Below are 25,673 nucleotides of genomic sequence, written 5' to 3'. Positions count from 1 at the left end.
CCTGCCTGCAGTAGATGGAATGTGGCAATGGAACGCTGGCTGCGCGTGTCATAATAGGCTCTGAGCCTTTATATACCTGTGCACAGCAGCAGCCACCTTCAGTCTGCTGCTGGACAGCCAGCAGCAGCAGCAGCAGCAGGAGAGGTATGTAATCAGGAGCCCTCCTGCTAAGGGTAGACAGCTGCTCGTTCCACCCCACCCCCCGCCTTAATTGGTTCTCCTCCCTTCCAACGGTGTTGAGGCGGGTGGGAACAGCAGGGGGTGAAGGTGCTGTGTTTAAAGAGGTGGAGTTATGCAGATCTAAAACGCGTGGATTGCAGCAGCAGCAAGCCGAAAAGTGCAGGCATGTAAGGGATCTAGAGGTTGACAACATGTCTTCTTAACGGGAGTCCAGGAGCTCATCTCCACAAATGGACTTTTCAGGATCCTTGGGTGGCTCCGTAGTTTGAAACCAATTCTGGTTATCGCTTCTCGGCCTTTTGGCTAAGATCAAGTGTAGTATCTGTTCTTATCAGTTTAATATCTGATACGTCCCCTATCTGGGGACCATATATTAAATGGATTTTTAGAACAGGGAGATGGAAAAAGAGCTTGCTCTGTCCACTCCACGCATTGACCTGGTATTGCAGTATCTCCAGGACCGGTGCACCCCTTCTTTAATGCAGTTTCTAAAATCAGAAAGAATTGAATTCAATGTTTTTTGTTCATTTTGCTTGTTTGTCGGATTTTGGGATGGACTCTTTGGCTTTGCTTTTCTTCTCCTCATTGGATTTTTCATGTTCAAAGTTGCAGAAGCCAGATTACAAGCTCATTTTGGTTCAACTTCAGCAACTGTGCATTGCATTGCCATGTAATGTGATGCAATGCTATCTTTCTAGCTCTCCCTTTTTACTTCCTTTTGGATAAACAGACATATTAGGCAAGCATTTTGGAGCTTTCACCTAAATAACTACAGGTGGTGAGATAAGCTGCACAATATAATTGACCTTTCAGTATATTGTTGCACACACACCATCTATTTAGCAAATGCCCTTGTTATCAACTGCAGCCTTTTAAACTCACCTGAGCTAACAGGTATGTGCGCTGGTTACTCTGCTGCGCTTAAAATTTCTTTTTTGGTTTGCTACAATGCCTTTTCTGAAACGTTGTCTCCTTCTGCTGGAACACTGACTTCTTTCATTTAATGCCTGCAGACTATAAAAGAGAACCCAACCCAAAAAGTTTGGTTGATTAGTCTGTGGCATTCTGTTAAACTGTTGCTTATGGCGGTCTCTGTGAGCTTCTCAGCGACATTCAGCCAGCCAGGTATCCTGCCTGCAGTAGATGGAATGTGGCAATGGAACGCTGGCTGCGCGTGTCATAATAGGCTCTGAGCCTTTATATACCTGTGCACAGCAGCAGCCACCTTCAGTCTGCTGCTGGACAGCCAGCAGCAGCAGCAGCAGGAGAGGTATGTAATCAGGAGCCCTCCTGCTAAGGGTAGACAGCTGCTCGTTCCACCCCACCCCCCGCCTTAATTGGTTCTCCTCCCTTCCAACGGTGTTGAGGCGGGTGGGAACAGCAGGGGGTGAAGGTGCTGTGTTTAAAGAGGTGGAGTTATGCAGATCTAAAACGCGTGGATTGCAGCAGCAGCAAGCCGAAAAGTGCAGGCATGTAAGGGATCTAGAGGTTGACAACATGTCTTCTTAACGGGAGTCCAGGAGCTCATCTCCACAAATGGACTTTTCAGGATCCTTGGGTGGCTCCGTAGTTTGAAACCAATTCTGGTTATCGCTTCTCGGCCTTTTGGCTAAGATCAAGTGTAGTATCTGTTCTTATCAGTTTAATATCTGATACGTCCCCTATCTGGGGACCATATATTAAATGGATTTTTAGAACAGGGAGATGGAAAAAGAGCTTGCTCTGTCCACTCCACGCATTGACCTGGTATTGCAGTATCTCCAGGATCGGTGCACCCCTTCTTTAATGCAGTTTCTAAAATCAGAAAGAATTGAATTCAATGTTTTTTGTTCATTTTGCTTGTTTGTCGGATTTTGGGATGGACTCTTTGGCTTTGCTTTTCTTCTCCTCATTGGATTTTTCATGTTCAAAGTTGCAGAAGCCAGATTACAAGCTCATTTTGGTTCAACTTCAGCAACTGTGCATTGCATTGCCATGTAATGTGATGCAATGCTATCTTTCTAGCTTTCCCTTTTTACTTCCTTTTGGATAAACAGACATATTAGGCAAGCATTTTGGAGCTTTCACCTAAATAACTACAGGTGGTGAGATAAGCTGCACAATATAATTGACCTTTCAGTATATTGTTGCACACACACCATCTATTTAGCAAATGCCCTTGTTATCAACAGCAGCCTTTTAAACTCACCTGAGCTAACAGGTATGTGCGCTGGTTACTCTGCTGCGCTTAAAATTTCTTTTTTGGTTTGCTACAATGCCTTTTCTGAAATGTTGTCTCCTTCTGCTGGAACACTGACTTCTTTCATTTAATGCCTGCAGACTATAAAAGAGAACCCAACCCAAAAAGTTTGGTTGATTAGTCTGTGGCATTCTGTTAAACTGTTGCTTATGGCGGTCTCTGTGAGCTTCTCAGTGACATTCAGCCAGCCAGGTATCCTGCCTGCAGTAGATGGAATGTGGCAATGGAACGCTGGCTGCGCGTGTCATAATAGGCTCTGAGCCTTTATATACCTGTGCACAGCAGCAGCCACCTTCAGTCTGCTGCTGGACAGCCAGCAGCAGCAGCAGGAGAGGTATGTAATCAGGAGCCCTCCTGCTAAGGGTAGACAGCTGCTCGTTCCACCCCACCCCCCGCCTTAATTGGTTCTCCTCCCTTCCAACGGTGTTGAGGCGGGTGGGAACAGCAGGGGGTGAAGGTGCTGTGTTTAAAGAGGTGGAGTTATGCAGATCTAAAACGCGTGGATTGCAGCAGCAGCAAGCCGAAAAGTGCAGGCATGTAAGGGATCTAGAGGTTGACAACATGTCTTCTTAACGGGAGTCCAGGAGCTCATCTCCACAAATGGACTTTTCAGGATCCTTGGGTGGCTCCGTAGTTTGAAACCAATTCTGGTTATCGCTTCTCGGCCTTTTGGCTAAGATCAAGTGTAGTATCTGTTCTTATCAGTTTAATATCTGATACGTCCCCTATCTGGGGACCATATATTAAATGGATTTTTAGAACAGGGAGATGGAAAAAGAGCTTGCTCTGTCCACTCCACGCATTGACCTGGTATTGCAGTATCTCCAGGACCGGTGCACCCCTTCTTTAATGCAGTTTCTAAAATCAGAAAGAATTGAATTCAATGTTTTTTGTTCATTTTGCTTGTTTGTCAGATTTTGGGATGGACTCTTTGGCTTTGCTTTTCTTCTCCTCATTGGATTTTTCATGTTCAAAGTTGCAGAAGCCAGATTACAAGCTCATTTTGGTTCAACTTCAGCAACTGTGCATTGCATTGCCATGTAATGTGATGCAATGCTATCTTTCTAGCTCTCCCTTTTTACTTCCTTTTGGATAAACAGACATATTAGGCAAGCATTTTGGAGCTTTCACCTAAATAACTACAGGTGGTGAGATAAGCTGCACAATATAATTGACCTTTCAGTATATTGTTGCACACACACCATCTATTTAGCAAATGCCCTTGTTATCAACAGCAGCCTTTTAAACTCACCTGAGCTAACAGGTATGTGCGCTGGTTACTCTGCTGCGCTTAAAATTTCTTTTTTGGTTTGCTACAATGCCTTTTCTGAAACGTTGTCTCCTTCTGCTGGAACACTGACTTCTTTCATTTAATGCCTGCAGACTATAAAAGAGAACCCAACCCAAAAAGTTTGGTTGATTAGTCTGTGGCATTCTGTTAAACTGTTGCTTATGGCGGTCTCTGTGAGCTTCTCAGCGACATTCAGCCAGCCAGGTATCCTGCCTGCAGTAGATGGAATGTGGCAATGGAACGCTGGCTGCGCGTGTCATAATAGGCTCTGAGCCTTTATATACCTGTGCACAGCAGCAGCCACCTTCAGTCTGCTGCTGGACAGCCAGCAGCAGCAGCAGCAGGAGAGGTATGTAATCAGGAGCCCTCCTGCTAAGGGTAGACAGCTGCTCGTTCCACCCCACCCCCCGCCTTAATTGGTTCTCCTCCCTTCCAACGGTGTTGAGGCGGGTGGGAACAGCAGGGGGTGAAGGTGCTGTGTTTAAAGAGGTGGAGTTATGCAGATCTAAAACGCGTGGATTGCAGCAGCAGCAAGCCGAAAAGTGCAGGCATGTAAGGGATCTAGAGGTTGACAACATGTCTTCTTAACGGGAGTCCAGGAGCTCATCTCCACAAATGGACTTTTCAGGATCCTTGGGTGGCTCCGTAGTTTGAAACCAATTCTGGTTATCGCTTCTCGGCCTTTTGGCTAAGATCAAGTGTAGTATCTGTTCTTATCAGTTTAATATCTGATACGTCCCCTATCTGGGGACCATATATTAAATGGATTTTTAGAACAGGGAGATGGAAAAAGAGCTTGCTCTGTCCACTCCACGCATTGACCTGGTATTGCAGTATCTCCAGGACCGGTGCACCCCTTCTTTAATGCAGTTTCTAAAATCAGAAAGAATTGAATTCAATGTTTTTTGTTCATTTTGCTTGTTTGTCGGATTTTGGGATGGACTCTTTGGCTTTGCTTTTCTTCTCCTCATTGGATTTTTCATGTTCAAAGTTGCAGAAGCCAGATTACAAGCTCATTTTGGTTCAACTTCAGCAACTGTGCATTGCATTGCCATGTAATGTGATGCAATGCTATCTTTCTAGCTCTCCCTTTTTACTTCCTTTTGGATAAACAGACATATTAGGCAAGCATTTTGGAGCTTTCACCTAAATAACTACAGGTGGTGAGATAAGCTGCACAATATAATTGACCTTTCAGTATATTGTTGCACACACACCATCTATTTAGCAAATGCCCTTGTTATCAACAGCAGCCTTTTAAACTCACCTGAGCTAACAGGTATGTGCGCTGGTTACTCTGCTGCGCTTAAAATTTCTTTTTTGGTTTGCTACAATGCCTTTTCTGAAACGTTGTCTCCTTCTGCTGGGACACTGACTTCTTTCATTTAATGCCTGCAGACTATAAAAGAGAACCCAACCCAAAAAGTTTGGTTGATTAGTCTGTGGCATTCTGTTAAACTGTTGCTTATGGCGGTCTCTGTGAGCTTCTCAGCGACATTCAGCCAGCCAGGTATCCTGCCTGCAGTAGATGGAATGTGGCAATGGAACGCTGGCTGCGCGTGTCATAATAGGCTCTGAGCCTTTATATACCTGTGCACAGCAGCAGCCACCTTCAGTCTGCTGCTGGACAGCCAGCAGCAGCAGCAGGAGAGGTATGTAATCAGGAGCCCTCCTGCTAAGGGTAGACAGCTGCTCGTTCCACCCCACCCCCCGCCTTAATTGGTTCTCCTCCCTTCCAACGGTGTTGAGGCGGGTGGGAACAGCAGGGGGTGAAGGTGCTGTGTTTAAAGAGGTGGAGTTATGCAGATCTAAAATGCGTGGATTGCAGCAGCAGCAAGCCGAAAAGTGCAGGCATGTAAGGGATCTAGAGGTTGACAACATGTCTTCTTAACGGGAGTCCAGGAGCTCATCTCCAGAAATGGACTTTTCAGGATCCTTGGGTGGCTCCGTAGTTTGAAACTAATTCTGGTTATCGCTTCTCGGCCTTTTGGCTAAGATCAAGTGTAGTATCTGTTCTTATCAGTTTAATATCTGATACGTCCCCTATCTGGGGACCATATATTAAATGGATTTTTAGAACAGGGAGATGGAAAAAGAGCTTGCTCTGTCCACTCCACGCATTGACCTGGTATTGCAGTATCTCCAGGACCGGTGCACCCCTTCTTTAATGCAGTTTCTAAAATCAGAAAGAATTGAATTCAATGTTTTTTGTTCATTTTGCTTGTTTGTCGGATTTTGGGATGGACTCTTTGGCTTTGCTTTTCTTCTCCTCATTGGATTTTTCATGTTCAAAGTTGCAGAAGCCAGATTACAAGCTCATTTTGGTTCAACTTCAGCAACTGTGCATTGCATTGCCATGTAATGTGATGCAATGCTATCTTTCTAGCTCTCCCTTTTTACTTCCTTTTGGATAAACAGACATATTAGGCAAGCATTTTGGAGCTTTCACCTAAATAACTACAGGTGGTGAGATAAGCTGCACAATATAATTGACCTTTCAGTATATTGTTGCACACACACCATCTATTTAGCAAATGCCCTTGTTATCAACAGCAGAATTTTAAACTCACCTGAGCTAACAGGTATGTGCGCTGGTTACTCTGCTGCGCTTAAAATTTCTTTTTTGGTTTGCTACAATGCTTTTTCTGAAACGTTGTCTCCTTCTGCTGGAACACTGACTTCTTTCATTTAATGCCTGCAGACTATAAAAGAGAACCCAACCCAAAAAGTTTGGTTGATTAGTCTGTGGCATTCTGTTAAACTGTTGCTTATGGCGGTCTCTGTGAGCTTCTCAGCGACATTCAGCCAGCCAGGTATCCTGCCTGCAGTAGATGGAATGTGGCAATGGAACGCTGGCTGCGCGTGTCATAATAGGCTCTGAGCCTTTATATACCTGTGCACAGCAGCAGCCACCTTCAGTCTGCTGCTGGACAGCCAGCAGCAGCAGCAGCAGGAGAGGTATGTAATCAGGAGCCCTCCTGCTAAGGGTAGACAGCTGCTCGTTCCACCCCACCCCCCGCCTTAATTGGTTCTCCTCCCTTCCAACGGTGTTGAGGCGGGTGGGAACAGCAGGGGGTGAAGGTGCTGTGTTTAAAGAGGTGGAGTTATGCAGATCTAAAACGCGTGGATTGCAGCAGCAGCAAGCCGAAAAGTGCAGGCATGTAAGGGATCTAGAGGTTGACAACATGTCTTCTTAACGGGAGTCCAGGAGCTCATCTCCACAAATGGACTTTTCAGGATCCTTGGGTGGCTCCGTAGTTTGAAACCAATTCTGGTTATCGCTTCTCGGCCTTTTGGCTAAGATCAAGTGTAGTATCTGTTCTTATCAGTTTAATATCTGATACGTCCCCTATCTGGGGACCATATATTAAATGGATTTTTAGAACAGGGAGATGGAAAAAGAGCTTGCTCTGTCCACTCCACGCATTGACCTGGTATTGCAGTATCTCCAGGACCGGTGCACCCCTTCTTTAATGCAGTTTCTAAAATCAGAAAGAATTGAATTCAATGTTTTTTGTTCATTTTGCTTGTTTGTCGGATTTTGGGATGGACTCTTTGGCTTTGCTTTTCTTCTCCTCATTGGATTTTTCATGTTCAAAGTTGCAGAAGCCAGATTACAAGCTCATTTTGGTTCAACTTCAGCAACTGTGCATTGCATTGCCATGTAATGTGATGCAATGCTATCTTTCTAGCTCTCCCTTTTTACTTCCTTTTGGATAAACAGACATATTAGGCAAGCATTTTGGAGCTTTCACCTAAATAACTACAGGTGGTGAGATAAGCTGCACAATATAATTGACCTTTCAGTATATTGTTGCACACACACCATCTATTTAGCAAATGCCCTTGTTATCAACAGCAGCCTTTTAAACTCACCTGAGCTAACAGGTATGTGCGCTGGTTACTCTGCTGCGCTTAAAATTTCTTTTTTGGTTTGCTACAATGCCTTTTCTGAAACGTTGTCTCCTTCTGCTGGAACACTGACTTCTTTCATTTAATGCCTGCAGACTATAAAAGAGAACCCAACCCAAAAAGTTTGGTTGATTAGTCTGTGGCATTCTGTTAAACTGTTGCTTATGGCGGTCTCTGTGAGCTTCTCAGCGACATTCAGCCAGCCAGGTATCCTGCCTGCAGTAGATGGAATGTGGCAATGGAACGCTGGCTGCGCGTGTCATAATAGGCTCTGAGCCTTTATATACCTGTGCACAGCAGCAGCCACCTTCAGTCTGCTGCTGGACAGCCAGCAGCAGCAGCAGCAGGAGAGGTATGTAATCAGGAGCCCTCCTGCTAAGGGTAGACAGCTGCTCGTTCCACCCCACCCCCCGCCTTAATTGGTTCTCCTCCCTTCCAACGGTGTTGAGGCGGGTGGGAACAGCAGGGGGTGAAGGTGCTGTGTTTAAAGAGGTGGAGTTATGCAGATCTAAAATGCGTGGATTGCAGCAGCAGCAAGCCGAAAAGTGCAGGCATGTAAGGGATCTAGAGGTTGACAACATGTCTTCTTAACGGGAGTCCAGGAGCTCATCTCCACAAATGGACTTTTCAGGATCCTTGGGTGGCTCCGTAGTTTGAAACCAATTCTGGTTATCGCTTCTCGGCCTTTTGTCTAAGATCAAGTGTAGTATCTGTTCTTATCAGTTTAATATCTGATACGTCCCCTATCTGGGGACCATATATTAAATGGATTTTTAGAACAGGGAGATGGAAAAAGAGCTTGCTCTGTCCACTCCACGCATTGACCTGGTATTGCAGTATCTCCAGGACCGGTGCACCCCTTCTTTAATGCAGTTTCTAAAATCAGAAAGAATTGAATTCAATGTTTTTTGTTCATTTTGCTTGTTTGTCGGATTTTGGGATGGACTCTTTGGCTTTGCTTTTCTTCTCCTCATTGGATTTTTCATGTTCAAAGTTGCAGAAGCCAGATTACAAGCTCATTTTGGTTCAACTTCAGCAACTGTGCATTGCATTGCCATGTAATGTGATGCAATGCTATCTTTCTAGCTCTCCCTTTTTACTTCCTTTTGGATAAACAGACATGTTAGGCAAGCATTTTGGAGCTTTCACCTAAATAACTACAGGTGGTGAGATAAGCTGCACAATATAATTGACCTTTCAGTATATTGTTGCACACACACCATCTATTTAGCAAATGCCCTTGTTATCAACAGCAGCCTTTTAAACTCACCTGAGCTAACAGGTATGTGCGCTGGTTACTCTGTTGCGCTTAAAATTTCTTTTTTGGTTTGCTACAATGCCTTTTCTGAAACGTTGTCTCCTTCTGCTGTAACACTGACTTCTTTCATTTAATGCCTGCAGACTATAAAAGAGAACCCAACCCAAAAAGTTTGGTTGATTAGTCTGTGGCATTCTGTTAAACTGTTGCTTATGGCGGTCTCTGTGAGCTTCTCAGCGACATTCAGCCAGCCAGGTATCCTGCCTGCAGTAGATGGAATGTGGCAATGGAACGCTGGCTGCGCGTGTCATAATAGGCTCTGAGCCTTTATATACCTGTGCACAGCAACAGCCACCTTCAGTCTGCTGCTGGACAGCCAGCAGCAGCAGCAGCAGGAGAGGTATGTAATCAGGAGCCCTCCTGCTAAGGGTAGACAGCTGCTCGTTCCACCCCACCCCCCGCCTTAATTGGTTCTCCTCCCTTCCAACGGTGTTGAGGCGGGTGGGAACAGCAGGGGGTGAAGGTGCTGTGTTTAAAGAGGTGGAGTTATGCAGATCTAAAACGCGTGGATTGCAGCAGCAGCAAGCCGAAAAGTGCAGGCATGTAAGGGATCTAGAGGTTGACAACATGTCTTCTTAACGGGAGTCCAGGAGCTCATCTCCACAAATGGACTTTTCAGGATCCTTGGGTGGCTCCGTAGTTTGAAACCAATTCTGGTTATCGCTTCTCGGCCTTTTGGCTAAGATCAAGTGTAGTATCTGTTCTTATCAGTTTAATATCTGATACGTCCCCTATCTGGGGACCATATATTAAATGGATTTTTAGAACAGGGAGATGGAAAAAGAGCTTGCTCTGTCCACTCCACGCATTGACCTGGTATTGCAGTATCTCCAGGACCGGTGCACCCCTTCTTTAATGCAGTTTCTAAAATCAGAAAGAATTGAATTCAATGTTTTTTGTTCATTTTGCTTGTTTGTCGGATTTTGGGATGGACTCTTTGGCTTTGCTTTTCTTCTTCTCATTGGATTTTTCATGTTCAAAGTTGCAGAAGCCAGATTACAAGCTCATTTTGGTTCAACTTCAGCAACTGTGCATTGCATTGCCATGTAATGTGATGCAATGCTATCTTTCTAGCTCTCCCTTTTTACTTCCTTTTGGATAAACAGACATATTAGGCAAGCATTTTGGAGCTTTCACCTAAATAACTACAGGTGGTGAGATAAGCTGCACAATATAATTGACCTTTCAGTATATTGTTGCACACACACCATCTATTTAGCAAATGCCCTTGTTATCAACAGCAGCCTTTTAAACTCACCTGAGCTAACAGGTATGTGCGCTGGTTACTCTGCTGCGCTTAAAATTTCTTTTGTGGTTTGCTACAATGCCTTTTCTGAAACGTTGTCTCCTTCTGCTGGAACACTGACTTCTTTCATTTAATGCCTGCAGACTATAAAAGAGAACCCAACCCAAAAAGTTTGGTTGATTAGTCTGTGGCATTCTGTTAAACTGTTGCTTATGGCGGTCTCTGTGAGCTTCTCAGCGACATTCAGCCAGCCAGGTATCCTGCCTGCAGTAGATGGAATGTGGCAATGGAACGCTGGCTGCGCGTGTCATAATAGGCTCTGAGCCTTTATATACCTGTGCACAGCAGCAGCCACCTTCAGTCTGCTGCTGGACAGCCAGCAGCAGCAGCAGCAGGAGAGGTATGTAATCAGGAGCCCTCCTGCTAAGGGTAGACAGCTGCTCGTTCCACCCCACCCCCCGCCTTAATTGGTTCTCCTCCCTTCCAACGGTGTTGAGGCGGGTGGGAACAGCAGGGGGTGAAGGTGCTGTGTTTAAAGAGGTGGAGTTATGCAGATCTAAAACGCGTGGATTGCAGCAGCAGCAAGCCGAAAAGTGCAGGCATGTAAGGGATCTAGAGGTTGACAACATGTCTTCTTAACGGGAGTCCAGGAGCTCATCTCCACAAATGGACTTTTCAGGATCCTTGGGTGGCTCCGTAGTTTGAAACCAATTCTGGTTATCGCTTCTCGGCCTTTTGGCTAAGATCAAGTGTAGTATCTGTTCTTATCAGTTTAATATCTGATACGTCCCCTATCTGGGGACCATATATTAAATGGATTTTTAGAACAGGGAGATGGAAAAAGAGCTTGCTCTGTCCACTCCACGCATTGACCTGGTATTGCAGTATCTCCAGGACCGGTGCACCCCTTCTTTAATGCAGTTTCTAAAATCAGAAAGAATTGAATTCAATGTTTTTTGTTCATTTTGCTTGTTTGTCGGATTTTGGGATGGACTCTTTGGCTTTGCTTTTCTTCTCCTCATTGGATTTTTCATGTTCAAAGTTGCAGAAGCCAGATTACAAGCTCATTTTGGTTCAACTTCAGCAACTGTGCATTGCATTGCCATGTAATGTGATGCAATGCTATCTTTCTAGCTCTCCCTTTTTACTTCCTTTTGGATAAACAGACATATTAGGCAAGCATTTTGGAGCTTTCACCTAAATAACTACAGGTGGTGAGATAAGCTGCACAATATAATTGACCTTTCAGTATATTGTTGCACACACACCATCTATTTAGCAAATGCCCTTGTTATCAACAGCAGCCTTTTAAACTCACCTGAGCTAACAGGTATGTGCGCTGGTTACTCTGCTGCGCTTAAAATTTCTTTTTTGGTTTGCTACAATGCCTTTTCTGAAACGTTGTCTCCTTCTGCTGGAACACTGACTTCTTTCATTTAATGCCTGCAGACTATAAAAGAGAACCCAACCCAAAAAGTTTGGTTGATTAGTCTGTGGCATTCTGTTAAACTGTTGCTTATGGCGGTCTCTGTGAGCTTCTCAGCGACATTCAGCCAGCCAGGTATCCTGCCTGCAGTAGATGGAATGTGGCAATGGAACGCTGGCTGCGCGTGTCATAATAGGCTCTGAGCCTTTATATACCTGTGCACAGCAGCAGCCACCTTCAGTCTGCTGCTGGACAGCCAGCAGCAGCAGCAGCAGGAGAGGTATGTAATCAGGAGCCCTCCTGCTAAGGGTAGACAGCTGCTCGTTCCACCCCACCCCCCGCCTTAATTGGTTCTCCTCCCTTCCAACGGTGTTGAGGCGGGTGGGAACAGCAGGGGGTGAAGGTGCTGTGTTTAAAGAGGTGGAGTTATGCAGATCTAAAACGCGTGGATTGCAGCAGCAGCAAGCCGAAAAGTGCAGGCATGTAAGGGATCTAGAGGTTGACAACATGTCTTCTTAACGGGAGTCCAGGAGCTCATCTCCACAAATGGACTTTTCAGGATCCTTGGGTGGCTCCGTAGTTTGAAACCAATTCTGGTTATCGCTTCTCGGCCTTTTGGCTAAGATCAAGTGTAGTATCTGTTCTTATCAGTTTAATATCTGATACGTCCCCTATCTGGGGACCATATATTAAATGGATTTTTAGAACAGGGAGATGGAAAAAGAGCTTGCTCTGTCCACTCCACGCATTGACCTGGTATTGCAGTATCTCCAGGACCGGTGCACCCCTTCTTTAATGCAGTTTCTAAAATCAGAAAGAATTGAATTCAATGTTTTTTGTTCATTTTGCTTGTTTGTCGGATTTTGGGATGGACTCTTTGGCTTTGCTTTTCTTCTCCTCATTGGATTTTTCATGTTCAAAGTTGCAGAAGCCAGATTACAAGCTCATTTTGGTTCAACTTCAGCAACTGTGCATTGCATTGCCATGTAATGTGATGCAATGCTATCTTTCTAGCTCTCCCTTTTTACTTCCTTTTGGATAAACAGACATGTTAGGCAAGCATTTTGGAGCTTTCACCTAAATAACTACAGGTGGTGAGATAAGCTGCACAATATAATTGACCTTTCAGTATATTGTTGCACACACACCATCTATTTAGCAAATGCCCTTGTTATCAACAGCAGCCTTTTAAACTCACCTGAGCTAACAGGTATGTGCGCTGGTTACTCTGCTGCGCTTAAAATTTCTTTTTTGGTTTGCTACAATGCCTTTTCTGAAACGTTGTCTCCTTCTGCTGGAACACTGACTTCTTTCATTTAATGCCTGCAGACTATAAAAGAGAACCCAACCCAAAAAGTTTGGTTGATTAGTCTGTGGCATTCTGTTAAACTGTTGCTTATGGCGGTCTCTGTGAGCTTCTCAGCGACAGTCAGCCAGCCAGGTATCCTGCCTGCAGTAGATGGAATGTGGCAATGGAACGCTGGCTGCGCGTGTCAAAATAGGCTCTGAGCCTTTATATACCTGTGCACAGCAGCAGCCACCTTCAGTCTGCTGCTGGACAGCCAGCAGCAGCAGCAGCAGGAGAGGTATGTAATCAGGAGCCCTCCTGCTAAGGGTAGACAGCTGCTCGTTCCACCCCACCCCCCGCCTTAATTGGTTCTCCTCCCTTCCAACGGTGTTGAGGCGGGTGGGAACAGCAGGGGGTGAAGGTGCTGTGTTTAAAGAGGTGGAGTTATGCAGATCTAAAACGCGTGGATTGCAGCAGCAGCAAGCCGAAAAGTGCAGGCATGTAAGGGATCTAGAGGTTGACAACATGTCTTCTTAACGGGAGTCCAGGAGCTCATCTCCACAAATGGACTTTTCAGGATCCTTGGGTGGCTCCGTAGTTTGAAACCAATTCTGGTTATCGCTTCTCGGCCTTTTGGCTAAGATCAAGTGTAGTATCTGTTCTTATCAGTTTAATATCTGATACGTCCCCTATCTGGGGACCATATATTAAATAGATTTTTAGAACAGGGAGATGGAAAAAGAGCTTGCTCTGTCCACTCCACGCATTGACCTGGTATTGCAGTATCTCCAGGACCGGTGCACCCCTTCTTTAATGCAGTTTCTAAAATCAGAAAGAATTGAATTCAATGTTTTTTGTTCATTTTGCTTGTTTGTCGGATTTTGGGATGGACTCTTTGGCTTTGCTTTTCTTCTCCTCATTGGATTTTTCATGTTCAAAGTTGCAGAAGTCAGATTACAAGCTCATTTTGGTTCAACTTCAGCAACTGTGCATTGCATTGCCATGTAATGTGATGCAATGCTATCTTTCTAGCTCTCCCTTTTTACTTCCTTTTGGATAAACAGACATATTAGGCAAGCATTTTGGAGCTTTCACCTAAATAACTACAGGTGGTGAGATAAGCTGCACAATATAATTGACCTTTCAGTATATTGTTGCACACACACCATCTATTTAGCAAATGCCCTTGTTATCAACAGCAGCCTTTTAAACTCACCTGAGCTAACAGGTATGTGCGCTGGTTACTCTGCTGCGCTTAAAATTTCTTTTTTGGTTTGCTACAATGCCTTTTCTGAAACGTTGTCTCCTTCTGCTGGAACACTGACTTCTTTCATTTAATGCCTGCAGACTATAAAAGAGAACCCAACCCAAAAAGTTTGGTTGATTAGTCTGTGGCATTCTGTTAAACTGTTGCTTATGGCGGTCTCTGTGAGCTTCTCAGCGACATTCAGCCAGCCAGGTATCCTGCCTGCAGTAGATGGAATGTGGCAATGGAACGCTGGCTGCGCGTGTCATAATAGGCTCTGAGCCTTTATATACCTGTGCACAGCAGCAGCCACCTTCAGTCTGCTGCTGGACAGCCAGCAGCAGCAGCAGCAGGAGAGGTATGTAATCAGGAGCCCTCCTGCTAAGGGTAGACAGCTGCTCGTTCCACCCCACCCCCCGCCTTAATTGGTTCTCCTCCCTTCCAACGGTGTTGAGGCGGGTGGGAACAGCAGGGGGTGAAGGTGCTGTGTTTAAAGAGGTGGAGTTATGCAGATCTAAAACGCGTGGATTGCAGCAGCAGCAAGCCGAAAAGTGCAGGCATGTAAGGGATCTAGAGGTTGACAACATGTCTTCTTAACGGGAGTCCAGGAGCTCATCTCCACAAATGGACTTTTCAGGATCCTTGGGTGGCTCCGTAGTTTGAAACCAATTCTGGTTATCGCTTCTCGGCCTTTTGGCTAAGATCAAGTGTAGTATCTGTTCTTATCAGTTTAATATCTGATACGTCCCCTATCTGGGGACCATATATTAAATGGATTTTTAGAACAGGGAGATGGAAAAAGAGCTTGCTCTGTCCACTCCACGCATTGACCTGGTATTGCAGTATCTCCAGGACCGGTGCACCCCTTCTTTAATGCAGTTTCTAAAATCAGAAAGAATTGAATTCAATGTTTTTTGTTCATTTTGCTTGTTTGTCGGATTTTGGGATGGACTCTTTGGCTTTGCTTTTCTTCTCCTCATTGGATTTTTCATGTTCAAAGTTGCAGAAGCCAGATTACAAGCTCATTTTGGTTCAACTTCAGCAACTGTGCATTGCATTGCCATGTAATGTGATTCAATGCTATCTTTCTAGCTCTCCCTTTTTACTTCCTTTTGGATAAACAGACATATTAGGCAAGCATTTTGGAGCTTTCACCTAAATAACTACAGGTGGTGAGATAAGCTGCACAATATAATTGACCTTTCAGTATATTGTTGCACACACACCATCTATTTAGCAAATGCCCTTGTTATCAACAGCAGCCTTTTAAACTCACCTGAGCTAACAGGTATGTGCGCTGGTTACTCTGCTGCGCTTAAAATTTCTTTTTTGGTTTGCTACAATGCCTTTTCTGAAACGTTGTCTCCTTCTGCTGGAACACTGACTTCTTTCATTTAATGCCTGCAGACTATAAAAGAGAACCCAACCCAAAAAGTTTGGTTGATTAGTCTGTGGCATTCTGTTAAACTGTTGCTTATGGCGGTCTCTGTGAGCTTCTCAGCGACATTCAGCCAGCCAGGTATCCTGCCTGCAGTAGATGGAATGTGGCAATGGAACGCTGGCTGCGCGTGTCATAATAGGCTCTGAGCCTTTATATACCTGTGCACAGCAGCAGCCACCTTCAGTCTGCTGCTGGACAGCCAGCAGCAGCAGCAGCAGCAGGAGAGGTATGTAATCAGGAGCCCTCCTGCTAAGGGTAGACAGCTGCTCGTTCCACCCCACCCCCCGCCTTAATTGGTTCTCCTCCCTTCCAACGGTGTTGAGGCGGGTGGGAACAGCAGGGGGTGAAGGTGCTGTGTTTAAAGAGGTGGAGTTATGCAGATCTAAAACGCGTGGATTGCAGCAGCAGCAAGCCGAAAAGTGCAGGCATGTAAGGGATCTAGAGGTTGACAACATGTCTTCTTAACGGGAGTCCAGGAGCTCATCTCCACAAATGGACTTTTCAGGATCCTTGGGTGGCTCCGTAGTTTGAAACCAATTCTGGTTATCGCTTCTCGGCCTTTTGGCTAAGATCAAGTGTAGTATCTGTTCTTATCAGTTTAATATCTGATACGTCCCCTATCTGGGGACCATATATTAAATGGATTTTTAGAACAGGGAGATGGAAAAAGAGCTTGCTCTGTCCACTCCACGCATTGACCTGGTATTGCAGTATCTCCAGGACCGGTGCACCCCTTCTTTAATGCAGTTTCTAAAATCAGAAAGAATTGAATTCAATGTTTTTTGTTCATTTTGCTTGTTTGTCGGATTTTGGGATGGACTCTTTGGCTTTGCTTTTCTTCTCCTCATTGGATTTTTCATGTTCAAAGTTGCAGAAGCCAGATTACAAGCTCATTTTGGTTCAACTTCAGCAACTGTGCATTGCATTGCCATGTAATGTGATGCAATGCTATCTTTCTAGCTCTCCCTTTTTACTTCCTTTTGGATAAACAGACATATTAGGCAAGCATTTTGGAGCTTTCACCTAAATAACTACAGGTGGTGAGATAAGCTGCACAATATAATTGACCTTTCAGTATATTGTTGCACACACACCATCTATTTAGCAAATGCCCTTGTTATCAACAGCAGCCTTTTAAACTCACCTGAGCTAACAGGTATGTGCGCTGGTTACTCTGCTGCGCTTAAAATTTCTTTTTTGGTTTGCTACAATGCCTTTTCTGAAACGTTGTCTCCTTCTGCTGGAACACTGACTTCTTTCATTTAATGCCTGCAGACTATAAAAGAGAACCCAACCCAAAAAGTTTGGTTGATTAGTCTGTGGCATTCTGTTAAACTGTTGCTTATGGCGGTCTCTGTGAGCTTCTCAGCGACATTCAGCCAGCCAGGTATCCTGCCTGCAGTAGATGGAATGTGGCAATGGAACGCTGGCTGCGCGTGTCATAATAGGCTCTGAGCCTTTATATACCTGTGCACAGCAGCAGCCACCTTCAGTCTGCTGCTGGACAGCCAGCAGCAGCAGCAGCAGGAGAGGTATGTAATCAGGAGCCCTCCTGCTAAGGGTAGACAGCTGCTCGTTCCACCCCACCCCCCGCCTTAATTGGTTCTCCTCCCTTCCAACGGTGTTGAGGCAGGTGGGAACAGCAGGGGGTGAAGGTGCTGTGTTTAAAGAGGTGGAGTTATGCAGATCTAAAACGCGTGGATTGCAGCAGCAGCAAGCCGAAAAGTGCAGGCATGTAAGGGATCTAGAGGTTGACAACATGTCTTCTTAACGGGAGTCCAGGAGCTCATCTCCACAAATGGACTTTTCAGGATCCTTGGGTGGCTCCGTAGTTTGAAACCAATTCTGGTTATCGCTTCTCGGCCTTTTGGCTAAGATCAAGTGTAGTATCTGTTCTTATCAGTTTAATATCTGATACGTCCCCTATCTGGGGACCATATATTAAATGGATTTTTAGAACAGGGAGATGGAAAAAGAGCTTGCTCTGTCAACTCCACGCATTGACCTGGTATTGCAGTATCTCCAGGACCGGTGCACCCCTTCTTTAATGCAGTTTCTAAAATCAGAAAGAATTGAATTCAATGTTTTTTGTTCATTTTGCTTGTTTGTCGGATTTTGGGATGGACTCTTTGGCTTTGCTTTTCTTCTCCTCATTGGATTTTTCATGTTCAAAGTTGCAGAAGCCAGATTACAAGCTCATTTTGGTTCAACTTCAGCAACTGTGCATTGCATTGCCATGTAATGTGATTCAATGCTATCTTTCTAGCTCTCCCTTTTTACTTCCTTTTGGATAAACAGACATATTAGGCAAGCATTTTGGAGCTTTCACCTAAATAACTACAGGTGGTGAGATAAGCTGCACAATATAATTGACCTTTCAGTATATTGTTGCACACACACCATCTATTTAGCAAATGCCCTTGTTATCAACAGCAGCCTTTTAAACTCACCTGAGCTAACAGGTATGTGCGCTGGTTACTCTGCTGCGCTTAAAATTTCTTTTTTGGTTTGCTACAATGCCTTTTCTGAAACGTTGTCTCCTTCTGCTGGAACACTGACTTCTTTCATTTAATGCCTGCAGACTATAAAAGAGAACCCAACCCAAAAAGTTTGGTTGATTAGTCTGTGGCATTCTGTTAAACTGTTGCTTATGGCGGTCTCTGTGAGCTTCTCAGCGACATTCAGCCAGCCAGGTATCCTGCCTGCAGTAGATGGAATGTGGCAATGGAACGCTGGCTGCGCGTGTCATAATAGGCTCTGAGCCTTTATATACCTGTGCACAGCAGCAGCCACCTTCAGTCTGCTGCTGGACAGCCAGCAGCAGCAGCAGCAGCAGGAGAGGTATGTAATCAGGAGCCCTCCTGCTAAGGGTAGACAGCTGCTCGTTCCACCCCACCCCCCGCCTTAATTGGTTCTCCTCCCTTCCAACGGTGTTGAGGCGGGTGGGAACAGCAGGGGGTGAAGGTGCTGTGTTTAAAGAGGTGGAGTTATGCAGATCTAAAACGCGTGGATTGCAGCAGCAGCAAGCCGAAAAGTGCAGGCATGTAAGGGATCTAGAGGTTGACAACATGTCTTCTTAACGGGAGTCCAGGAGCTCATCTCCACAAATGGACTTTTCAGGATCCTTGGGTGGCTCCGTAGTTTGAAACCAATTCTGGTTATCGCTTCTCGGCCTTTTGGCTAAGATCAAGTGTAGTATCTGTTCTTATCAGTTTAATATCTGATACGTCCCCTATCTGGGGACCATATATTAAATGGATTTTTAGAACAGGGAGATGGAAAAAGAGCTTGCTCTGTCCACTCCACGCATTGACCTGGTATTGCAGTATCTCCAGGACCGGTGCACCCCTTCTTTAATGCAGTTTCTAAAATCAGAAAGAATTGAATTCAATGTTTTTTGTTCATTTTGCTTGTTTGTCGGATTTTGGGATGGACTCTTTGGCTTTGCTTTTCTTCTCCTCATTGGATTTTTCATGTTCAAAGTTGCAGAAGCCAGATTACAAGCTCATTTTGGTTCAACTTCAGCAACTGTGCATTGCATTGCCATGTAATGTGATGCAATGCTATCTTTCTAGCTCTCCCTTTTTACTTCCTTTTGGATAAACAGACATATTAGGCAAGCATTTTGGAGCTTTCACCTAAATAACTACAGGTGGTGAGATAAGCTGCACAATATAATTGACCTTTCAGTATATTGTTGCACACACACCATCTATTTAGCAAATGCCCTTGTTATCAACAGCAGCCTTTTAAACTCACCTGAGCTAACAGGTATGTGCGCTGGTTACTCTGCTGCGCTTAAAATTTCTTTTTTGGTTTGCTACAATGCCTTTTCTGAAACGTTGTCTCCTTCTGCTGGAACACTGACTTCTTTCATTTAATGCCTGCAGACTATAAAAGAGAACCCAACCCAAAAAGTTTGGTTGATTAGTCTGTGGCATTCTGTTAAACTGTTGCTTATGGCGGTCTCTGTGAGCTTCTCAGCGACATTCAGCCAGCCAGGTATCCTGCCTGCAGTGGATGGAATGTGGCAATGGAACGCTGGCTGCGCGTGTCATAATAGGCTCTGAGCCTTTATATACCTGTGCACAGCAGCAGCCACCTTCAGTCTGCTGCTGGACAGCCAGCAGCAGCAGCAGCAGGAGAGGTATGTAATCAGGAGCCCTCCTGCTAAGGGTAGACAGCTGCTCGTTCCACCCCACCCCCCGCCTTAATTGGTTCTCCTCCCTTCCAACGGTGTTGAGGCGGGTGGGAACAGCAGGGGGTGAAGGTGCTGTGTTTAAAGAGGTGGAGTTATGCAGATCTAAAACGCGTGGATTGCAGCAGCAGCAAGCCGAAAAGTGCAGGCATGTAAGGGATCTAGAGGTTGACAACATGTCTTCTTAACGGGAGTCCAGGAGCTCATCTCCACAAATGGACTTTTCAGGATCCTTGGGTGGCTCCGTAGTTTGAAACCAATTCTGGTTATCGCTTCTCGGCCTTTTGGCTAAGACCAAGTGTCTTGTCTGGGGTCCTTGAGTGTTTTCCCTTGGCCTTCCGGCATCGCCATCTTGATGGCTTAAGCCGGTTGCTGCTTTAGGGGGAGAACGAGGAGGAACGAGAGAGTGATCATAATGGGCGTGAAGATACGCTATGCTGGGTCCGATGACAATCGGGTTCGCAATGCATTCCGCATTGAAGTTGATGCTGCTGTCAGAGAGCGTTTCAATCTGTCGTATATGGTGCACGAGGTGATCTTCAAAATCCTGGAAGTGACAAGAGAAAACATCGTCTGCCTGCAGGAATCCCGGAAAGAAGGACGGTATGTCTTGGTGCTACAATCTATGGCGGCTTGCCGGAACCTGTATAAGAAGTTGAGGGAGCAGGAGAAGAATCCAACCTTGCATGGTTTGACTTTTACAGTCTTGTACTCCAAAGGTGATGTTCCCCTAGTCATATTTATGTATAATCCCTTTGTGCACGAACATGACATTGCGACTTTTCTTAAGAGGCATTGTGACTTTGTGAGCAACAGTCACAAAATCATGAACGAGGAGAACTTATGGACTGGCAAATACAGATATTTTGTCAGATTTGGGGAAAGTTCTTCGGAGCCTGGAGGTGTTCATTACCCTCCCCAAAGTTTCTCTATCGGGAGAGATAGGGGTATTCTCTTCTTTCCTGAGGCCCCAGTTTTTTGCAGGAAATGTAAGAAGTACGGACACTTACAAGAGGTTTGTACTGCTGTGCCTGTTTGCTCCAAGTGCAACCAAAGTGGGCATGTTGCTAAGGACTGTACCAATCCAATTGTTTGCAATGCTTGTGGTATGGAGGGGCATGCCTTTAAGGATTGTACTCGTCGTGCGAACGAGGGCAAGGCAAGGGCATACTCTGAGGTGGTCTCGAACTCTCCGAGGCCTAAGAGTGTGGCACCTGAGGCCGCAGTTTCTTCCAGGGTGAAGGTAGTGGAACAGCGTGTGGAGACTGCTCCAGTGAGGGCGTCTGCTGACCTACTGGTGGAGCCCGGGAGAGTGGAAGAGGTTCTGGCAGCTGAGATGGACATTTCTTCCTATCAGGGGGGTTTCATTGACTCCTTTTGTGAAGAACGTGAGGGAGCCTTGGAAATCCCAGGGGACCCGGCTCTCAGTTGGAGCAGTGAAAGTATGGATGAAGAGGGAGATGGAGGTCAAGGAGACTTCACTGAGACTTTGGTGAGGTCTTCTGAGGAACCGGACCGCGCTAAGAATAAAAGGGCCCGGTTGTCTGAACCATCAAGTAGCCAATGCGTGGCAAGTCCGGTGAGTGAGCGGGATTACCCAGTGGTTTCTCTTTCTCCTGCGTCAACGGCTTACCTGGAGGAGAATTTGGAGTCCACTATCTTTCAGCTAAGTGGGAGTTCGCCGGATGACAAAGGATAAGGAAGGCATGTTTTTTTGCTGAGACTGGTGTTTCTGGTTTTTGAGTCAAAGAATGGTCTCTAAACCAAATTGGGACATTGCGTCCCTTAATGTAAGACTTTTAAAGTCTAGAGTTAGAAGATCTGTGATTCTGGACTTCTTACATAACCATTCTTTTGATATTATGTGTCTACAGGAGTGTGGTATAGAAGAACCCCTGGAAGACGCTGATTGGCCATATGGCCAGCATATCTGGTCTGGCTCTAGTGGGAATAAAAATGATGGAGTTGGGATAGTATTAAATAATAGAAATTTTGTTTTTGAATATTATAAGGTAATAGAGGTGGGTCGTTGCATCTCTGCAGTTGTGTGTGGGAGGGGGTGGAAAGTTAAAATTATAAATATTTATGGTCCTACAAAAAAAGAAGACAGGTTAAGTTTATTAGATAAATTATGTTTAGAATTACCTGGTAGGATCCCTGTGATAGTAACAGGTGATTTTAACTGTGTAACTGAGGGGAAAGTTGATGCCTCAGGAAAAAAATTGGCAAACATTATTTCTGATTTTTTCTTTTTTGATGCTGCTGAGGTTTATTTGGGGAAGCCACCACCACCAACCTATAAAGCTGACAGGGGTGGGATAACATCTAGGATTGATAGGATGTTTTTTTCTAAAAATATAATATGTGATGGTTTTTCTCAATTTTCAGTTCCTTTTTCGGACCATGTGTGCCTGAAAGGTGGTTTTAGAGGGGATTTAAGGCGGGTGCATGGGAGAGGTGTGTGCAAATTGAATGTGAGTTTGCTTGAGGATGAGAGAATTGTGAATGATTTTAAGAAAAAATATAGTTGGTGTAAATCTCAAAAGAGTAAGTTTGAAAGTGTGTTGGTGTGGTGGGATTGGATGAAGTATGAAGTGCAAAAGTTTTTTCGTCGATGGGGCTATAAAAAGGCTGCCATGGTTAGGAGTCAATATAAAGATTTAATGATGAGGGTGGAATGGCTAGAGAAAATGAGGATGTGTGGTGTGGATGTGGATGATTTGTTAAGAAGTGCGAGAGAGGATTTGAAGAGGACTTTGGAGAGGAAGGGAAGGGAAATAATTTTTAGGTCAAAGGTGGTCCATCTTGATAAAGATGGAAAGTGTTCAAGATATTTCTTTAAAAAAATAAATGGTAAGAAGGAGGGTATGGAGGAGATTTTTGATGTGGATGGTGTTTGTGTGAGTGGGGAGGATGTAATGAAGGAAGTGGTCACGTTTTATGCTGAGTTGTTTGGCAGGAAGTGGGTGGATGAGAGTTTGAAAGAAGAAGTGCTTAAGACTTTGGATTGTAAGGTGGATAAGGATGGATGTTCTGGTCTATGTGAGGCAGTGATTGAGGAGGAAGTTAAGAAAGCGGTGTTTGGTGCAAGGAAAAATGTGACGCCTGGGAAGGATGGTTTGCCTGTGGAGCTATATGTTATGATGTGGGAAGTGATGGGTATGGATTTAGTGGAAGTGTGTCAGTTTATGTGGGAGAATGGGATGCTTGCGGGTTCAATGAAGGAGGGAGTGGTGGTCTTAATCCATAAGAAAGGGGATAAAAGGTGTTTGAGTAATTGGAGGACAATTACGCTTCTGAACGCCGATTACAAGGTATTCAGTAAAATTTTGGCGTGTCGGATGCGTGTGGTTGTAGCTGATGTGATTGGTAAAGATCAAGTGTGTGCAGTGCCTGGTAGATGTATGACGGATAATCTGTGTCTTTTAAGAGATGTGTTGTGGGATTGTAAAGTAAGAAAGCAGAAGTGTATGGTGATGGCTGTTGACTTTGAAAAGGCGTTTGATCGCGTGTCTCATGTGTTTCTATTTGAGGTTTTGCGTAGAATGGGTTTTCCGGAGAAATTTGTGCGTGCCGTGAGAGGATTGTATGGGGAGGTGATGAGTGAATTTCTGGTGAATGGGTTTTTGAGTGAGAAAGTGTGTATTAGGTCTGGTGTGAGGCAAGGTTGTCCCATGTCACCGGTATTATTTGTGTGTGTGATTGAGCCACTGCTGTGTATGATTCGGAAAGAGAAAGTGGTGCGTGGTTTGTTAGTGCCAGGGAGTGGTGGAATGACTGTGAAAGTCTTAGGATATATGGATGATGTAGTAGTGGTGAGTGAGAGTGTGGCCTCTATGGAGAGAGTAAAATTGTTGTTGAATTTTTTTTGTGGCGCGTCAGCGTTTCGTGTGAATTGGAACAAATGCATGTTTAAATGTTTTGGTGACAATAGGATTAAGATGGATGGTGTGGCTGGTGTGGATGGTGCAATTAAAGTGTTGGGAGTTTTTTTTAATGATGATTTGAAAGGTTATGAGAGTTGGGATGAATGTGGTGAGCGGATTGTGCGGAAGATGAATTTTTGGAAGTTACGTTCTTTGTCTTTGGTAGGGAAGGTTCTTATTATTAAGGCTGTTATTCTCCCTATTTTGCTTTATGTTTCTTGTATTTTTCCAGTGCCCTATAGGAAAATTAAAAAAGTGGAGAAACTAATTTTTGTGTTTTTTGGGGCAGTAGGATGGAAAGACTTAAGAGAGAGATTTTGTTTAAGCAATATTTGTATGGGGGACTAAAGTTTCCGAATATTGAAGTGTTTCTAACATTGCATTTTATTAAGACTACGGTCATTTTGATTGGGAAGAATAATAAAGGGGCATTTATGTGTAAGTATTTGGCTGGATGGATGCTGTATGGTCTGAATTGGGTGAAGCGTGATAAGAATGTGCCTGTTGCTTTTAAGTGTCCTGAGTGGTATGGTTTGATTGAGAAGTTTGTGAGGAAGAATGATTTGTTAGCAGTTGCAATGAAAGACTTTATGTTGGTTAAGAAGGTGATGGGGAAGATGTGTGTGAATGAGTGTGAGAGTAATGTGGTGGGATTGCGTTCTATGGAAGTTGCGCGGGTATGGAAGAAGTTAAGCATTCAAGGTGTGTCGAATAGACAGCGAGATATAGTATGGATGGGCCTTCATAATATTTTGCCAGTGAGGGATTTTCAGAAGAAAAGAGATCTCATAAGATCTGCAGTATGTCCAAGGGATGGTTGTGGAGCGAATGAGACGGTGAGGCACCTTATGTGGGATTGTAATTTTGCGTATGATGTGTGGAAAGGTGTGGGTGGACTGTGTAAAGGGGTTGCTGGTGTGAAGTTTATTGATTGGAGAGTGGCTATGTTTGGTTTTGGTGCTAGTCGTCGTGGCCTAGAAAGGATGATGTGGTTTATTATGGTGTGTGTGCAGGAGAGCTTGTGGGATGTGAGAAATTTGTGTGTGTTTAAAAGAGTAAATTTAACAGTAAATGATTGTATTAGGTTGATCTTAGCAAGACTATATGTAATCTATTTGTGGGATACAAGAGAAGGTGGTGGTGGTGGAACAGATTCTGAAGGTGTGTGGAAATACCTTAAGTGGCAGGATATGGTTAAATACCGTTGATATTTTTTCTGGAAATGTCTCTGGCATAGGATTACTTGTTTGTATTTTTGTTGAATAATACTTTAATAAAGAAACCACAATGATGCTTATGAAGTGGCAGTATAACTTATGACGAAGTCTGGTTAACTGTTTGCTTATATCTAAACCTGAGTGGTTTTAAAAAAAAAAAAAAAAAAAAAAAAAAAATCTGTTCTTATCAGTTTAATATCTGATACGTCCCCTATCTGGGGACCATATATTAAATGGATTTTTAGAACAGGGAGATGGAAAAAGAGCTTGCTCTGTCCACTCCACGCATTGACCTGGTATTGCAGTATCTCCAGGACCGGTGCACCCCTTCTTTAATGCAGTTTCTAAAATCAGAAAGAATTGAATTCAATGTTTTTTGTTCATTTTGCTTGTTTGTCGGATTTTGGGATGGACTCTTTGGCTTTGCTTTTCTTCTCCTCATTGGATTTTTCATGTTCAAAGTTGCAGAAGCCAGATTACACGCTCATTTTGGTTCAACTTCAGCAACTGTGCATTGCATTGCCATGTAATGTGATGCAATGCTATCTTTCTAGCTCTCCCTTTTTACTTCCTTTTGGATAAACAGACATATTAGGCAAGCATTTTGGAGCTTTCACCTAAATAACTACAGGTGGTGAGATAAGCTGCACAATATAATTGACCTTTCAGTATATTGTTGCACACACACCATCTATTTAGCAAATGCCCTTGTTATCAACAGCAGCCTTTTAAACTCACCTGAGCT

The 25,673-nt window shown here is 44.4% G+C and overlaps 15 non-coding genes and 1 pseudogene across 15 annotated transcripts; all 16 read left to right on the top strand.

The window, feature by feature from the left end:
* The first annotated feature begins 463 nt into the window (after window positions 1-463).
* Window positions 464-654, top strand: LOC141212142 (U2 spliceosomal RNA). The gene has a single exon (XR_012281960.1). It is a non-coding gene; the product is annotated as a U2 spliceosomal RNA (small nuclear RNA).
* A 1,115-nt stretch (window positions 655-1,769) lies between these two features.
* On the top strand, window positions 1,770-1,960 carry LOC141211913 (U2 spliceosomal RNA). The gene has a single exon (XR_012281735.1). It is a non-coding gene; the product is annotated as a U2 spliceosomal RNA (small nuclear RNA).
* A 1,112-nt stretch (window positions 1,961-3,072) lies between these two features.
* LOC141212140 (U2 spliceosomal RNA) lies at window positions 3,073-3,263 on the top strand. Its single transcript, XR_012281958.1, has one exon. It is a non-coding gene; the product is annotated as a U2 spliceosomal RNA (small nuclear RNA).
* A 1,115-nt stretch (window positions 3,264-4,378) lies between these two features.
* LOC141212139 (U2 spliceosomal RNA) lies at window positions 4,379-4,569 on the top strand. Its single transcript, XR_012281957.1, has one exon. It is a non-coding gene; the product is annotated as a U2 spliceosomal RNA (small nuclear RNA).
* Window positions 4,570-5,681: 1,112 nt separating this feature from the next.
* LOC141212138 (U2 spliceosomal RNA) lies at window positions 5,682-5,872 on the top strand. The gene has a single exon (XR_012281956.1). It is a non-coding gene; the product is annotated as a U2 spliceosomal RNA (small nuclear RNA).
* A 1,115-nt stretch (window positions 5,873-6,987) lies between these two features.
* On the top strand, window positions 6,988-7,178 carry LOC141212137 (U2 spliceosomal RNA). The gene has a single exon (XR_012281955.1). It is a non-coding gene; the product is annotated as a U2 spliceosomal RNA (small nuclear RNA).
* Window positions 7,179-8,293: 1,115 nt separating this feature from the next.
* Window positions 8,294-8,484, top strand: LOC141211571 (U2 spliceosomal RNA). The gene has a single exon (XR_012281542.1). It is a non-coding gene; the product is annotated as a U2 spliceosomal RNA (small nuclear RNA).
* A 1,115-nt stretch (window positions 8,485-9,599) lies between these two features.
* On the top strand, window positions 9,600-9,790 carry LOC141212136 (U2 spliceosomal RNA). Its single transcript, XR_012281954.1, has one exon. It is a non-coding gene; the product is annotated as a U2 spliceosomal RNA (small nuclear RNA).
* A 1,115-nt stretch (window positions 9,791-10,905) lies between these two features.
* Window positions 10,906-11,096, top strand: LOC141212135 (U2 spliceosomal RNA). Its single transcript, XR_012281953.1, has one exon. It is a non-coding gene; the product is annotated as a U2 spliceosomal RNA (small nuclear RNA).
* A 1,115-nt stretch (window positions 11,097-12,211) lies between these two features.
* LOC141212134 (U2 spliceosomal RNA) lies at window positions 12,212-12,402 on the top strand. The gene has a single exon (XR_012281952.1). It is a non-coding gene; the product is annotated as a U2 spliceosomal RNA (small nuclear RNA).
* A 1,115-nt stretch (window positions 12,403-13,517) lies between these two features.
* On the top strand, window positions 13,518-13,708 carry LOC141212097 (U2 spliceosomal RNA). Its single transcript, XR_012281914.1, has one exon. It is a non-coding gene; the product is annotated as a U2 spliceosomal RNA (small nuclear RNA).
* A 1,115-nt stretch (window positions 13,709-14,823) lies between these two features.
* Window positions 14,824-15,014, top strand: LOC141212133 (U2 spliceosomal RNA). Its single transcript, XR_012281951.1, has one exon. It is a non-coding gene; the product is annotated as a U2 spliceosomal RNA (small nuclear RNA).
* A 1,118-nt stretch (window positions 15,015-16,132) lies between these two features.
* LOC141212132 (U2 spliceosomal RNA) lies at window positions 16,133-16,323 on the top strand. Its single transcript, XR_012281950.1, has one exon. It is a non-coding gene; the product is annotated as a U2 spliceosomal RNA (small nuclear RNA).
* A 1,115-nt stretch (window positions 16,324-17,438) lies between these two features.
* On the top strand, window positions 17,439-17,629 carry LOC141211109 (U2 spliceosomal RNA). The gene has a single exon (XR_012281095.1). It is a non-coding gene; the product is annotated as a U2 spliceosomal RNA (small nuclear RNA).
* A 1,118-nt stretch (window positions 17,630-18,747) lies between these two features.
* LOC141212131 (U2 spliceosomal RNA) lies at window positions 18,748-18,938 on the top strand. Its single transcript, XR_012281949.1, has one exon. It is a non-coding gene; the product is annotated as a U2 spliceosomal RNA (small nuclear RNA).
* Window positions 18,939-25,041: 6,103 nt separating this feature from the next.
* Window positions 25,042-25,258, top strand: LOC141211708 (U2 spliceosomal RNA; annotated as a pseudogene).
* The last annotated feature ends 415 nt before the right edge of the window (window positions 25,259-25,673 follow it).

This window comes from Phyllobates terribilis, unplaced genomic scaffold, assembly GCF_046119375.1.
Source record: "Phyllobates terribilis strain yellow unplaced genomic scaffold, ASM4611937v1 Scaffold_170__1_contigs__length_4071412, whole genome shotgun sequence".
NCBI classification, from domain to species: Eukaryota; Metazoa; Chordata; class Amphibia; order Anura; family Dendrobatidae; genus Phyllobates; species Phyllobates terribilis.
This window is presented reverse-complemented; position numbering and strand designations above follow the sequence as displayed.